The 14763-nt window shown below is 40.3% G+C and overlaps 1 protein-coding gene and 1 pseudogene across 6 annotated transcripts in view; both read right to left on the bottom strand.

Annotated features, from left to right (window-relative positions):
- The window catches only part of Nf1 (neurofibromin 1), a 314026-nt gene that overhangs the window by 272666 nt on the left and 26597 nt on the right, over positions 1-14763 (bottom strand). The window lies entirely within an intron of this gene.
- Positions 6049-11959, bottom strand: LOC103724520 (annotated as a pseudogene).

Raw genomic sequence — 14763 nt, 5'->3', positions numbered from 1 at the left:
GGAGGAGTGAAAAATGTCACAAAATGGTCCAATTTTATGTTGGACTTTTGTGTGTGGTGCTAGGACTGAATGCATGCATGTCTCTACCCTGGTTTTCACATTTGAAATTGCTAATGACATGACACAATGCATATATTTATGACCATGTATCTTCTCTAAATTGCTTCTTTTTTGCTAAGTATTCTCATTAATAGATAAAAATAACCTTATCTAGCCAGGTGTGGTGGTGCACACCTTTAATCCCAGCACTCGGGAGGCAGAGGCAGGTGGATCTCTGTGAGTTCAAGGACAGCTGGAGCTACAGGGAGACCCTGTCTCAAAAAAGACCAAAATAAAATAAAATAAAATAACCTTATCTGTAGTTATATAAATCTTTCAGTAGCTAGTTACAATTCTTTTCTTTTTTTTTAAGAGATACCTGTTTCTTTTTTTATTACATGTATTATCTTTTTTTTGGGGGGGGGTTTATCTTTTTGAGACAGGGTCTCCCTGTAGCCCCAGCTGTCCTGGAACGCACTATGTAGACCAGGCTGGCCTTGAACTCACAGAAATCTGCCTGCATCTGCCTCCCAAATGCTAGGATTAAAGGCCTGTGCCACAATGCCAAGCTTTATTCTTTTAAAATATCTACTCTAGAGAAAACCAACAGCAGCCAAGTCAGAGGGTCACTCATACCACCTGTGGAGAGGTCATTGTGGTAAGGAATCAAGTCCTCCTTCCAACAATCAGGAAGGAACTCTAAAGTACATCCTCCTGATCAGGCAGGCTTTTAGGGGACTGCACCTTCAGGAGACTCCTCATAAGAGGTACCCTCCCATATGCCTGACCCATAGAACCTGTGAGATCGTAAGTATCTGCTGTTTTTTACACTATTAATCTTTAAGGTAATTTGTTTTACAGCAACAGATAACTAATTCATTGATAGTTTAGGTGTTGGAAGGCTGGAGAGCACCAATTATAAAACTTGAAGAAAAGAAACACCCAGATACAGTGTTGTATGCCTGTAATTCTAGCACTTGCAAGGGGAAGACAGGAGGATCATGAGTTCAAGCCCATCCTTGACTACATAGCAAGTTCAAAAGACTACCTTGGACTACATAAGCCCCTGTTTCAAAAAACAAAACAAAACAAAACAAAACAAACACCAGGCCTGGTAGCTCATTCCTGCAATACCAGAAATCAAAAGACTAAGGCAGGGGCTAGAGAGATGGCTCAGCAGTTAAGAGCACTGGCTGTTCTTATAGAGGACCTGGTTCAATTCCCAGCACCTAAACAGCAGCTGACAACTATCCATAACTCCAATTCCAGGGGAATCTGACACCCTCTTCTGACCTCAGTGGGGCACTGCATGACATGGGTGCGCTTATATATATATGCAGGAATTACACTCATACACAAAAAAATAAAAAAAAATTTTAAAGCCTAAGGCAGAAGGACTGCCACAAATCTGAAGCCAGCCTGAACTACAATAGTGACCTCTAAACCAGCCTGGGCCACAATGGAAAACACTGGCTTAAAAAAAAAAAAAAGAAAAGTCAAGTTACACACCTTTAATCCCAGCACTCAGGAGGCAGAGGCAAGCAGATCTCTGTGAGATTGTAGCCCCAGCTTTCCTGGAACTCACTATATAGGCCAGGCTGGCCTTGAACTCACAGAGATCCACCTGCCTCTGCCTCTACCTCCTGAGTGCAGGGATCAAAGGCGTGCGCCACCATGCCTGGCAAGAAAACTTTTTCTAAAAGGTACTTGTTGGTTACACAAAGGTATAAAAAAGGACAGTATTTGCTGGGCGTGGTGGCACACGCCTGTAGTCCCAGCACTTGGGAGGCAGAGGCAGGCGGTTCTCCGTGAGTTCAAAGCCAGCCTGATCTACATAGTGAGTTCCAGGACAGCTGGGATTACAGGGAGACCCTGTCTCAAAAAACAAAACAAAACAAAAACAAACAAACACCAAAAAAGGACAGTATTTAACATAACATTAATAATTCCATTAAACAGACACCAATATAGTATAAATAGGGAGAATAATATTTCTTCTACGACAAATCACATACCTTTCCTAAATGTCTCAAAGTTACCTGGAATTTCTAGCAAATATTTCAGGTATTAAAAATAAACACAGCACCTTTTATATGCCAGGCACTATGCTGAACACCAGAGATAAATAAAACTGAAGAAGTTAAGCTTGATGTCTGTCCCAGACAAGAATAAATTTCAGTGTGTATATTTTGTTTACAACAAGATATGAGACACATGGTAAACTGGTTATTCTAATGAAGCAAATTAGCACAGTATCATCTCATACACTACATGGGATAAGGTACCACTGTTTTCTCTGTAGATATTTGACTCTTTCGTGATTCCACCTGTTAAATTATGCAATATTTTCTATGTTTGATTTATTTTGGTTGACATAATACCCACTATACCCTTCAATTTTATAACAAATAGCAGATTGACTTTTCAATAAGGCCCTTTTACCCCCAGATATGCAATTATTTTGATACTTTTTCCTAAGAGGCAGGATCTTGCTATTTTGTCCAAGATGACCTTCAACATTTGGGATCAGGTGACACCACAGACCCATGACTTTCATGGGTCTACATACCTAGCTTCTTTTTATTTTAAAAGCTAACTAACATTCCATTATATACGTGTGCTGTTCTTTATTATTTCACTAACTGAGGGGCACTAAGGTTATTTCTATCTCTTGCCTACTGTGGCTGATGCTGTAATGAACACAGTAGTTCGAGTATCTTTATGAAATGGTGATTTCATCTCCATTAGGTACACACAAGAGGGACTTATTCAGCAATACTTTTGAAACACCAAAAGTTTTAAACTGTTAGGAATTTTTAATTTTATTTATTTTATGTGTATGAGTGTTTGCCTGCACATCAATGTGTTCCTGTGTTGTGCAACACCCAAGGAGGCCAGAGGAGGGCATCAGATCCCCTGGAACTGGACTTACAGATCATTGCTAGCCACCATGAGGGTGCTGGGAACTAAACTCAGATCTTTAGTAAGGGCAGTCAGTGCTCTTAACTGCTGAGTCATCTTGCCAGCCAATTTTTTTTTTTTTTTAGTGATATACAATTCTATGGATAAACTTCATTGTACAATTGAGAGAAAAAAACTTTATTTTATTTATTATTTTTATTTTATGTGTATGCGTGTATTGCCCGTATACAGGTAAGTGCATCTGTGTCGTGCAATGCCTGTGGAGGTCAGAAGAGGCTGTTGGATCCCCTAGGACTGGAGTTACGGACAGTTGTTAGCTGCCATGTGGATGCTGGGATTTGAACCCGAATCTTCTGCAAGAACCAGTGTTCTTAACTGCTGAGCTACCTCTCTAGCCCCCAGAGAAAAAACTTAAAAAAAAAATTATTGAAAATTTATACATGCATATAAGGTGTTTTGGTCAACTCCATGCCCACTCCCTCCCCTCCAATTCCTCCCATAGCTCCCCATCACTTTTTTCTGATAACTTCATGTACTCTTTCTTCTTCTTCTCTTATTATTTTTTTAATGGGGGCTTTTGGCTACTCTAACATTCCCCCCACTGAAGAAGTAACCCTAAAGTCTTTTAAGGATTAGATAAAAGCTCCTAAATACTTTTGACATTTTTGGACTTTGGAACGGAGTATATTGCTAAGAGGCCCAAGGACATTGTGAGTTTGAGCCAAGAAACTGGCTACTCTTCTTTGGGGTCTTTTTCCCTAACTGCCTAGCCATTCCTACCTCCTGTTCTTATCACCCCATCCTCTGAAGGTGTTACCCAAATTACCAATAGGGAATCAGGATGCAGGCCACTCTGGCTTCTTCCATGCTGAACAAGGGACGCAGGGTGAGGCAATTAGGGTACCCCTTCAATGGGTCTATATCTAGACTCCCAAATTGCTTAATTCTTATCTCTAGGGGGAAAAGAAAGTCCTTGATTGGTGAATAGGAGATGTGAAGGAGAAGTAAAGGCAAGAGTAATTAGCATTACAAGTTCCAGACAGGGAACTAGAAAAATGTCAGAACAGGGCAATTTTCAAATGTTCATATGAGAGTCCATTGGAATTTCTTGACAAGGGCTTCCAAAAGCATCCCTCTATTGGGTTCCTCCTCATTTTTCTTTTGTCTGCCAAGGCTGGACTAAAAAGTGATGGATTCAGGATTTGCTTTCAGGCATTACTGAGAGCTGTTGGAGTGGTTAGAATCAGTGTCAGTTCCTTCCCTCTCAAAGGCTTCTAGATAGGAGGAGAAAACAAATTTATCCATCATCTTAGAATAATAGCTGGTTGTCTCCCTTAGGTACAGGTGGGCACTACATTATTGGAGACCAAGATTTGAAGTCTTACATCTGAGCAGCACTTTCTGATTAGGAACAAAATCATCAATGAGAAATAACTGTCCAAACAACTTTTTAGATGGACTTTAGCCTAATACACTTTAGCCTGAGAAGTGTAATCCCTTGAACTCTTAAAGAAATATACTGATTACTTTACTCATTGGTTATACTTTCCTTTTGGGTATTTAAGACCATACAGTTGGCCCAAATAAATCAATTTATTTTTACACTTAAGGTCGTTTGAGGATCTGTTCCTCAGGGGTCACATGGGCTTGGGAGGAGCCCCTGGTTCCATCTATGTGAAGATAGTCAAAAATAGTAAGACAGTCAAAGGTCCTGCTTGACCATGTCTAGCTTTACTTGGAAGCATGGATGAGGTGTTTCCCCTGAGTTGACCCTAATCTTTGTAGATGGGACACTAGTTTAAGTCCATCTCATGGGGTCTCCATAGCCTCCCTGGACAAGAGGACAGGTGACTCACCATGGTTACAGGACATTTGGAGAGATGTTCCATAGTCCCCTGAAACTAAGTCAACCTTGGAGGGCAAGGGGCAAAAACTGTCCTTTAAGTCCCTCTGACCAGATTAGTATAGGCCTCAAAGTATGGCTGTTAAACATCCCAAGAAGGTTAGTTCCACAAATCTCGTACTTTTAATTACCATGTGCTGGGTAGATAAAGCTTGGACAAAACCCAAATGCGCGCAGATAAACCTTGACTAGATATATATTTTGTTCCTTAAACTAGCTGACTAAACTATGACCTTAGAAATGGTAAGATTATGTGTATATTATTTTTGCCTCATCCTTTATATATCATAACAAACCTACACAGACCTTCATTACTTGCTTAGGCTTTCTCATTTTTTCTATTTTGGAAAATATCTCCATCCCCATATCCTTTTAACATCTTTTACATTCTCATTTTCTTTTTTGTTTTTTTTAATAATTATCAGACATAATACTATTAACAAATAAATTCTCCATCTGTTATGAGAATTCTTTTCCTGGGGATACTAAGCAATGCTTATTCCCTTTTAAGGTTCTAGTGTCAAGCCAATGTTTGATTAAAGTTTTACTGGGGAACTAATGAATTTACTGAGCTTACTTTAAGAGGTTGCTGAGGTGTATGTATGACCTGAAGGTATGCACACTGGAAAGCCTTTACCCAGCATGGGTTATGCCTTCTCTTCCTAGCCCTCCCCAAGAGAAAAAACTTTTGTCTGTATAAGTTTAATCCTAGGAATCTATTTGATCATCCAATATAATAGAATTTTTATAAGATATAATTACTGGGGCTGGAGAGATGGCTCAACAGCTAAGAACACTGAATGTTCTTACAGAAGACCCGGGTTCAAATCCCAGCACCCACATGGCAGCTAACAACTGTCTGTAACTCCAGTTTCAGGGGATCCAATGGCCTCTTCTGGCCTCTTCTGGCACTGCACAACATGGGTGTACTTACCTACATGCAGGCAACACACTCATACGCATAAAATAAAATTTTTTTAAAAGAAGATATAATTACTTAGGCCAGGTATGGTGGTGCATGGGCAGAGGCAGGGCAGATCTCAGTGAGATTGAGGTCAGCCTGGTCTACATAGATTTTTAGGCCAACTGAGGCTACAGGAAAAGCCTGTCTCAAAAACACAACAAATATGTATGTATGTATGTATGTATGTATGTATGTATGTATATGTATATATATAATTGCTTTAACACTTATTCAGCACAAGTACTAGACATTAAACACATAAAACTCTAATCAAGCACTTATCCCAATTAATCAGTCTCATTCTCTGCCACTCTGACCTCATTCTACCTAACCTTCCTTATTTATTGATACTTTTAGAGCTGCCACCAATAGCCCCCAGAGGATTCTCCTACATGATGTGTGGGCCTCCTTAAATTTCTATATGGTTGTCCTCCTCACCCTCCTCCTCCTCCTTCTTCCTCTCTCCCCAAGTGTCTACCAACTAAGCTACATTCTCAACATGGCTACATGGTTCTTGTAACAAATGCAATCAACCAGATGATAAAATTGTTTAATGCAGATCACTCATGCTAGAATATCCATTCCATGGGAGCGACGAAGGCATCTTTCTCATAACCTGTTTCATCCTGCAGTTGGGAGGTTTCAAGGCAGTTAATAAACATCTACTGAGTAAAAGAATGAATTGCCTCTCCTATCTCCTTAAACTACCTTTTTATTACCAAGGGCAATGTGCCTCAAGCTGTGGTCCAAGAACAACAGGTAGTACCTGCTAGTCTGCAAATTACAGGCAGTTAAGTGATTTTAGAGGGAAAAAAAACAATCGACCATTTCCTTTGCCTGTATTTTACAACTTGAACTATAAAATAACATTTCCACAATAATCCTATTACTTCCTTAATGAGTGAAAATCTCTGTAACATAAACCATCAGCCTCTTGCCTTACTCCTCTAGTCAGACATTATCTTCCCAGGCAAATAATAAAGCAATACTTTCCTGGAGAAACTAGATGCTCATAGAAAGGCCTATGTTTGGACAGTCCACAACTACTAAGTTAGTCCTCCTGCCAAGTTACCCTACAGAAAGGCCTATGCACAGGAAGCTTCCAAGTATCCTACATTTAAGAGTAAACTTTTACATTTGTTTTCCCATTTAATTGAGGCATAAGTAACAAAAATTGTATGTATTTAACTTCTGTAATATGATTTAAGTATCCTGTGAAATTATTAACACATCCATCACCCCACAGAGTTACCTTTGGTGAGCAGGGAAGGATGAGAACACTTGAGATCTAAGAGTAGAAACTCAGATATTTAAAGTGAGAACAGGGGTAGAAGATATACCTCATGGTGGAGTGCTAACCTAACATGCATCAAGGCCCTGAGATCAATCCCCAGCACCATAAAAAAATAAAACTAAAGTAAGAACAACACACAGCCTTGAACCATCAGCCAAAAGAAAAGTCTGTTAATATAAAAACACAGGAAGCAAGTAAACACAAATCAATTTTGAGAAAAAAAGACAATACAGGAATGAGAAGAAAACAAACCCTCAGGAAGTTAATTATTCACATCTAGATCACAGTGCCCTCCTATATTCCCAGTCTGTCAGGAGGCTGAGACACAGAGGTTGAAGACAGCCTGGGATACATAGTATAACCTTGTCTCAAAAATAAAAGACATTTTAAAAAGATTAAAAGATAGTATTTCAAGGCCAGAAAGGCAGGCAGATCTCTGTGAGTTCTCTGTGAGCCTAGTCTATATAGGGAGTTACAGCCAGGTGACCTGGAGCTACAGGGAGACTCTGTTTCAAAAAAGATTAAAAAAAAAAAAAAAAAAAAAATTAGGAGATAAAGTCTAAGGTTCATCCCAGGCAAGCAAGCCAAACAAATAAATACTATAATAGAAAAAAATATTAAAAATTACATCATTGATCAATTCTAACACATGGGGGAAAACAAGAAATAAACATAGATGGAAGATATCAAAGAAATAATACAAGAAATTCTCCCTTTCTCAAGTACAAATTCTCCAAACTTACAAAGACCCATTTGGCATCCAGGTATGTTAGTACTAAACTGTAGCACAGGGAGGTAGGGTATAACCATCACCACACCCTACAGGTATCTAGAAATGAAAAAGTAGGCAAGTTGCTGACAAAGTTATAGGGATCAAAACAGCATTTGAATTAGCCATGAATCTCAGTGATAACTACAAAGTAATGGAGAAATGTTTCCAAAATTCTGAGAAAATACTTCCATACAAGAACTTAATACCTATACAAATGGCTGAATAGTAGAAAGAATAAAGGCCTCTCTAACAGGGCTGAAGAGATGGCTCAGTGGTTAAGAGCAGTGGTTGCGCTTACAGAGGACCCAGGTTCAATTCCCAGCATCTACGTGGTGGCTAACAACTGTCCATAACTCCAGATCTAGGGGATTCAATGCCCCTTTCTGACCTCTGTGGACAACGCACAACATGTATGCACTTATTCACAAGCAGGCAATACACTCATGCACATAAAATATGAATAATAAATATTTTTTTAAGACCTATAACATGTAAAGTCTCAAGAGTCATCGCTGCAGTTTTTTCCCAGCAAAATAACAGAGGATGAGCTCTGAACTAATGACATCCACAAACAGGGGTTCAAAAGAGAGAGAAACAGAATTTCCAAAACAGTGATGAAGAGAGAACATAGACCTATTGCACACCTGACCTAGCAAGCAGCCAAGCCTCAACAGGAAAATGGGAGGATATCCTCAAGAAAAAAAATTGTAATGGACACATGGACAGGTCTGATCTTGTATGAAAATACTGAGAACATGCTCGTGATATAAAAAGAAATAGTAACAGCATAATAAAAACAAAGCAAATGAAAAAAATTAAGCAGCTATTAATTTTAGGATACATAAGGTTTACACAAGAATGTAAATTTAATCACAACCTACTACTTGGCTCAGCCTCAAACAATATTACATACATCTAACTATATAATCCCAGGAGAAGACTAATAAAGACGTATTATAGGATAAACAATACTTGAAGCAGTAATGGCTGACTTCATAAAACTATCAGACATTGATAATCCCTGATTCCAAGAAGTAGAAAACCCTCAAAAAAGATAGTTTTAAATACACACACACACACACACACACACACACACACACACACACGCTTTTATGAAATTACAGAGCAACAAAAAACAAAGATGGGCTGGCAAAACAGCTCAGTGGGTAAAGGCCCTTGCCCCCAAGTCTGACAACCAGAATTAGATCCTAGGACCCACATGGTAGAAGAAAACTGACTCCTTCAAGTTGTCCTCTTTCACATATGCACACATATTTATCGTGTGTATACACAATAAATAAATGTAATAAAAAACTGAAATAAATAAGACTTTAAAAAAGTCAGAGAAAAAAATATCACCTATAAAGTAGCAGCAATAGTGACAATGAAATTCTCAATGGTAACAACGTAAGAGTAAGGAAATGGTACCTTTAACATACTGAAGGAAAAATAACTGCCTAGAAGAATATATAACCAGTAAAACTATGATTCAGGGAGGAGGAAGAAATTAAGATATTTTCAAGAAAAAAAATAAATTACTACAATTACTACAGTATATTGCAATATCATTACAATTACCACAGTAGGCTCTTATTAAAAACAGTTCTAAAGAATATGTTTCAATCATGCTGGAGAGATGGCTCAGCAGTTAAGAGCACTGGCTATTCTTCCAGAAGACCTGGGTTCAGTTCCCAGTACCCATATGGTGGCTAAGAACTGTCCACAACTCCAGTTCCAGGGGATCTGATGCCCTCTTCTAACCTCTGCGGGCATTACACAACATGGATGCACTTACATGTAGGCAATATAAAATAAAAAAGACATTTTTCCTGCAGTTGAGTTTGAAAGGGAGGAGTCTGCAACCTAGGGTTTCAGTCCTCCTCATCTTCTCGTTGAAGTCATCATCGACATCATCCTCCTCCCCAACATAGGAAACGGGGGTCTCCACCCTGGAGCCGCTGTATTGGGACCCACTGGAGCTTGTGGCCAGCATCCCATACGCACCATTGCTCAAATCACTGCTGGAAAGCCTTGTGCCATCAACGTAGAACCTGTTGTGTCAAACACCCTACCAATGGATCCCTGAGCCATTTCTGTCACGTATGATTCTAGAGCTTTGGTACCAAACTTCTTGCCATCTTGAGGTCTTCAGTAGAACAACGCCCTGATTCCAGCCTGCATGCCCATGTGCTTGAGCACCTCGATGTCATCACGGATCTCAAAGGTGTTGTCAAAGTTAAACAGATACTTGAATTTGTCATTGAAGATACTGTGGTCGATCACGGTCTTCCTGCTGGTGTTAACAATGATGAAGAGCAGGTGGGTGACGGGGGCGGGGGGGTTGGCCTGCTCCGCTTGGCGGTTTCTCTGCACCAAGTTCTTGAAAGCAAGTAGCTGCAGGATGAGCTCCTGGAGCTGAGACTGCTTCTGTTTGATCCTCTCCCGTTTCCGCTGCCTCTCCACCTCTAAGTCCTGGCACTCCTGAGCAGCGTTGGTGGGCAAATGGATCTGTTTAATCCCTTTCTTCTCCTTGGACATAATGTTCATGACCATCAGCACATTTAAGGCATCATAGACCGCCGCCAGATGTTCTTCTGGTCACAATCTGATTCATGTGGTAGGATGTGGTTGTTGGCAGCGCTGGGCTCTGGGACCAGCTCAGCAGCTAGCTACCTCATTGTAGGAGGCAGTCCTTTTCCTCTGCACCTTCTTGTACACCTTCATGCAGAAATGCAGGCCCTTGCCATTCTTCTCCCCTTTTTCTGTTCCACTTTCCAGTAGACCAAGGTGAGGAGTGGGACGGCTAGTTTTGGGACACAGAGTGAGTGTTGAGGGTGTGTGGGCTTCCTACCATAATACTGTTTGATGCTGCAGGTCTCTGAGGTGTGCCAATCACTACTTGCTGTGTGATACTGACACTGGACTGTCCAAAGGCTTTTGACAATAGCTGCTTTCCAAGTGTGTTCACTGAAGATGGGTGGACAGCCACTAGGGATACCACACATCTTTTGCCATGTTACCATATCCAGGAAATCAAAGCTGTAACTGCACATCCTCCACAGAAGAAACTGAACTTACCCTGGGTGGAGCATGACATGTGGGCTACACTGTCGCTTTCTTTTTATTTCTTTCAGTGGCATTTGGATTATTAAGCTGTTTTACTAAAAATGTCAGGTATCTTTTATTAAAAAGTTGCCAAAATACAACCCCCCCCCTAAAAAAAGAGTATGTGGCATGGTGGTGCACGCCTTTAATCCCAGCACTTGGGAGGCAGAGGCAGGCGGATTTCTGTGAGTTAAAGGCCAGCCTGGTCTACATAGTGAGTTCCAGGCCAGCTGGGGCTACAGGGAAACCCTGTCTCAAAAAGACCAAAAAAAAAAAAAAAAAAGAGTATGTTTCAAGCAGAAGAAAAATGAGCCCAGAAGAAAAGTCCGAGATTCAAGGAGGGGAAATGAAAAAAACAAATTAAAAACAAAAAATTCAAATATGCCAGCAATCACAATGAATGTAAATGAACTAAGCATTCCAGCTGGAAAACAAAAGTCAGCCTGGCTTCACACAGACTACTGGAAGACAACAAGCAGCTGGTGGCAACACCAATAAATAATTAAAGCCCTCTTCTGACCTCCGAGGCACTGCACAACAGGGGTGCTCTCACATACATGCAGGCAATACACACATACACATAAATAAAAATAATAAATAAAATATTTAACAACAACAACAAAAAAAGCTAAGTACAGCCAGGTGTGGTGGTGCATGCCTTTAATCCCAGCATGAGTGCTATCCTGATGTACCAGCTTTGTTGAAAATCAAAACCGAGTTGTCCAGTATCTCAGAAGACAAGAACGGAGCTTTTACATGGAGACTCGGATTCCAGTTTGTGTGCCACAGAACAAAGAAGGAAACTAACCAGGAAGCTGCAGTTGAAGTGTCCCAGATGAGGAACCTACCAACATGACCTGGAGTGAATAAAGCAATCTGAAAAGTCATCTTGTCAGGTGCCTCACCCATCTTGATTGTGTACCCAATGGCTATTACTGTCCTTGCCATGGTGCACGCCATGATGAGTTTGGCAGGATGAGGAAGCAGCCTGCACCTCTCAATTCTGCAATACCCATCGTTGAGTTCCAGTGATACACAGTGGATGTTGGCCAGAGACTTAAGACTCAAGCACTAAGTTTCTTTCAGTCTTTATGTCACCTCAGAAAAGTTAAGCGCAAACCTCGTATGCTTCCAAGTTGATCAATTTTAAATATTTAAGAATTGTTAATAATCTATTTGTAAACAATGTAAAATAACGAGTTGGTTGCTGAATACTTTAAGCATTCACTTAATAAAGCCACTGTTAACATTAAAAAAAAAGAATACAAACAACAATAAAGAGAAATGAAGGGGATCAGACAAGTACATGGAGAGCTTCAACTTTATGTGCAACATTCTGCAAATTAGAAACACATATCCAAGCCACGCAAAATGGCACACACCCATAATCCCAGTATTGAGTAAGCTAAGGCAGGAAAAGAGCCAGTTCTAGGCCAGAGTGAGTTCAGAGTAAGACCTTGTCTCAAAATCATAGTAAACCCCTCTGTGGTGACTAATCTTGACTGTGAAGTTGACAAGATTGAGAATCACCTCGGAAACAAACTTCTCAGCCTATCTGTGGGCACTGCAGAGGGGTTTAACAGGAGGAAGACTCTCAATGAATGAGGACAGCACAATTTCATGGGTTGAGGTTATGGACTCAATAAAAAACTGGGGCTACAGGGAGACCCTGTCTCTAAAAGCCAAAAAAAAAGCATTTACCTGTTGTGGGGGCAGGCAGATGTCTGTAAGACTGAGGCCAGCTTGGTCTACACAGTATACATAGTGATTTCCAGGTCAGTTGGGGATACAGGGAGACCCTGTCTCAAAAACGAAAACAAAAAAGAAAGAAAGAAAAGAAAAATGGAGGGTTGAGAAAATAGCTCAGTCACTAAATTACAAGCATGAAGACCTGAGTTTGGTCCCTCAGAACTCATGTAAAAAGTCAAGCACAGTGGGACAACCAGTAATCCCAGCACTGGGGAGGCAGAGATAGGAGGATCCCTGGGACTTTCAGGTCAGAGAGTCTACTCAAATCAGCGAACTCGAGGTTCAGTGAGAGTTTCTGTCTCAAAAAATAAGATGGAGAAGAAACCAAGACACTCAACATCCATTCTGGCCTCTCTCTCTCTCTCTCTCTCTACACACACACACACACACACACACACACACACACACACACCTACCTCTGGCCTCCACATGTACAGACACAGAGGATGGGAGGGAGGGAAGGATGGAGAAAGAGAGGGAGAGCTGAAAATAAGTATTTCTAAAAAGACTGAAAATAAAGGCTGTCCTAGTTTGTTTCTTCATTACTGTGACAAAATACTCTGACCACTCAGGGAGCCCAAGGTAGGAACTTAGGGCAGGAACCTAGAGGCAGGAGCTGAAGCATGGAGGAACACTGCTTACTGACTTGCTCCCCTGGTCCCTGCTCAACCTGCTTTCTTATGCTACACAGGCCCACCTGCCCAGGGGTGGCACCACCCACAGTGGGCTGGGCCCTCCCACATCACTCAACAAGAAAGTGCCCCATGGACACGGCCACAGGCCAGTCCAATGAAGGCAATTCCCCAATTGAGGCTCCCTCAACCCAGGTGTGTCAAGTTGATACTCAAGCTATCCAGCACAAAGGCCAAAGAATTTAATCAGATTTATAAAAGTGGTTGTTAATTTTCCCATAAAGTCAAACAGGGACAGTTAAATGTTTATGATGCTTACATATAGGATACAAAATTTTAAGGCCCTAACAAAATATCCTAGTAGAGTTCATAATTTCTAAATTTTACTAAGTTAAAAATTATATAGCCAGGCATGGTGGCACATGCCTTTAGTCCTAACACTCGGGAGGCAGAGGCAGGTGGATCTCTGTGAGTTCAAAGCCAGCCTGGTTTACAAAGTGAGTTCCAGGACAGCTGGGGCTATAGAAAGACCCTGTCTCAAAAAGACCAAAAAAAAAAAAAAAAAAAAAAAAATTATATAAAGTCAGTAGTCAGTGAAAATTCTCAACTAGGCTTCACCTCCTTTATAAGAGTTGAGGTAACTTTTTTTAATAACAAAGATGCTATGTGCTATTTGTAACATGGCATTTCTAATAGTTTAGCCACCTGTCACTATGCTGAGTTTACAACTTGGTTCAAGTCAGAAGTGGGAGTATTTAGTCGTATGCTAATAGTCATGTTACTTACTAGGCTGAATGAAAGAGAACTTCATTCATAAAAAGAGCAAGATGCAGATTAAAATAAACTTGGAATCATCATGGAGAGCAGAGCCAAGAGAAATTTAACTTCCAGGCCTAAGCCTGGAAGCCCTTTCAACTAGTCTACTTTTAACATCCTCATGTCAAAGTGATTCCATTATAGCCAATCAGGAAAAAAATTATATATATACAGATTTATAAAATCTATATATATATTAAAAAATGTTTCCCAGTCACGATCCAAGCTCAGTGGTACCCACCTATAATCCTATCTCTGAAGGACTAAAGCAGGTGGATTACAAGTTAGGAGCCAGCCATATATTGCAATCCTGTGTATCCTATCACTGCCAAAATAGATACACACATGTACACAATTAGCATGCCTGGAGTGTGCTGATTCAGGCCTTAATCTCAGCACTTGAAGATAGGAGGAGCAGTAGAAGGATCCGGAGTTTAAGGTAATCCTCAGCTGTATAGTCAATTCGAGGCTTGCTTGAGCTACAATGAGACCTTGCCTCAAAGACAAAACATAAAATGATTATATATATATATATATATATATATATGTATATATATATATATATAT

The sequence above is a fragment of the Nannospalax galili genome, unplaced genomic scaffold, assembly GCF_000622305.1.
Source record: "Nannospalax galili isolate Female #2095 unplaced genomic scaffold, S.galili_v1.0 scaffold8, whole genome shotgun sequence".
NCBI classification, from domain to species: domain Eukaryota; kingdom Metazoa; phylum Chordata; class Mammalia; order Rodentia; family Spalacidae; genus Nannospalax; species Nannospalax galili.
Note: the sequence above shows the minus strand (reverse complement) of the source record. Positions and strands in the feature narration are given on the sequence as shown.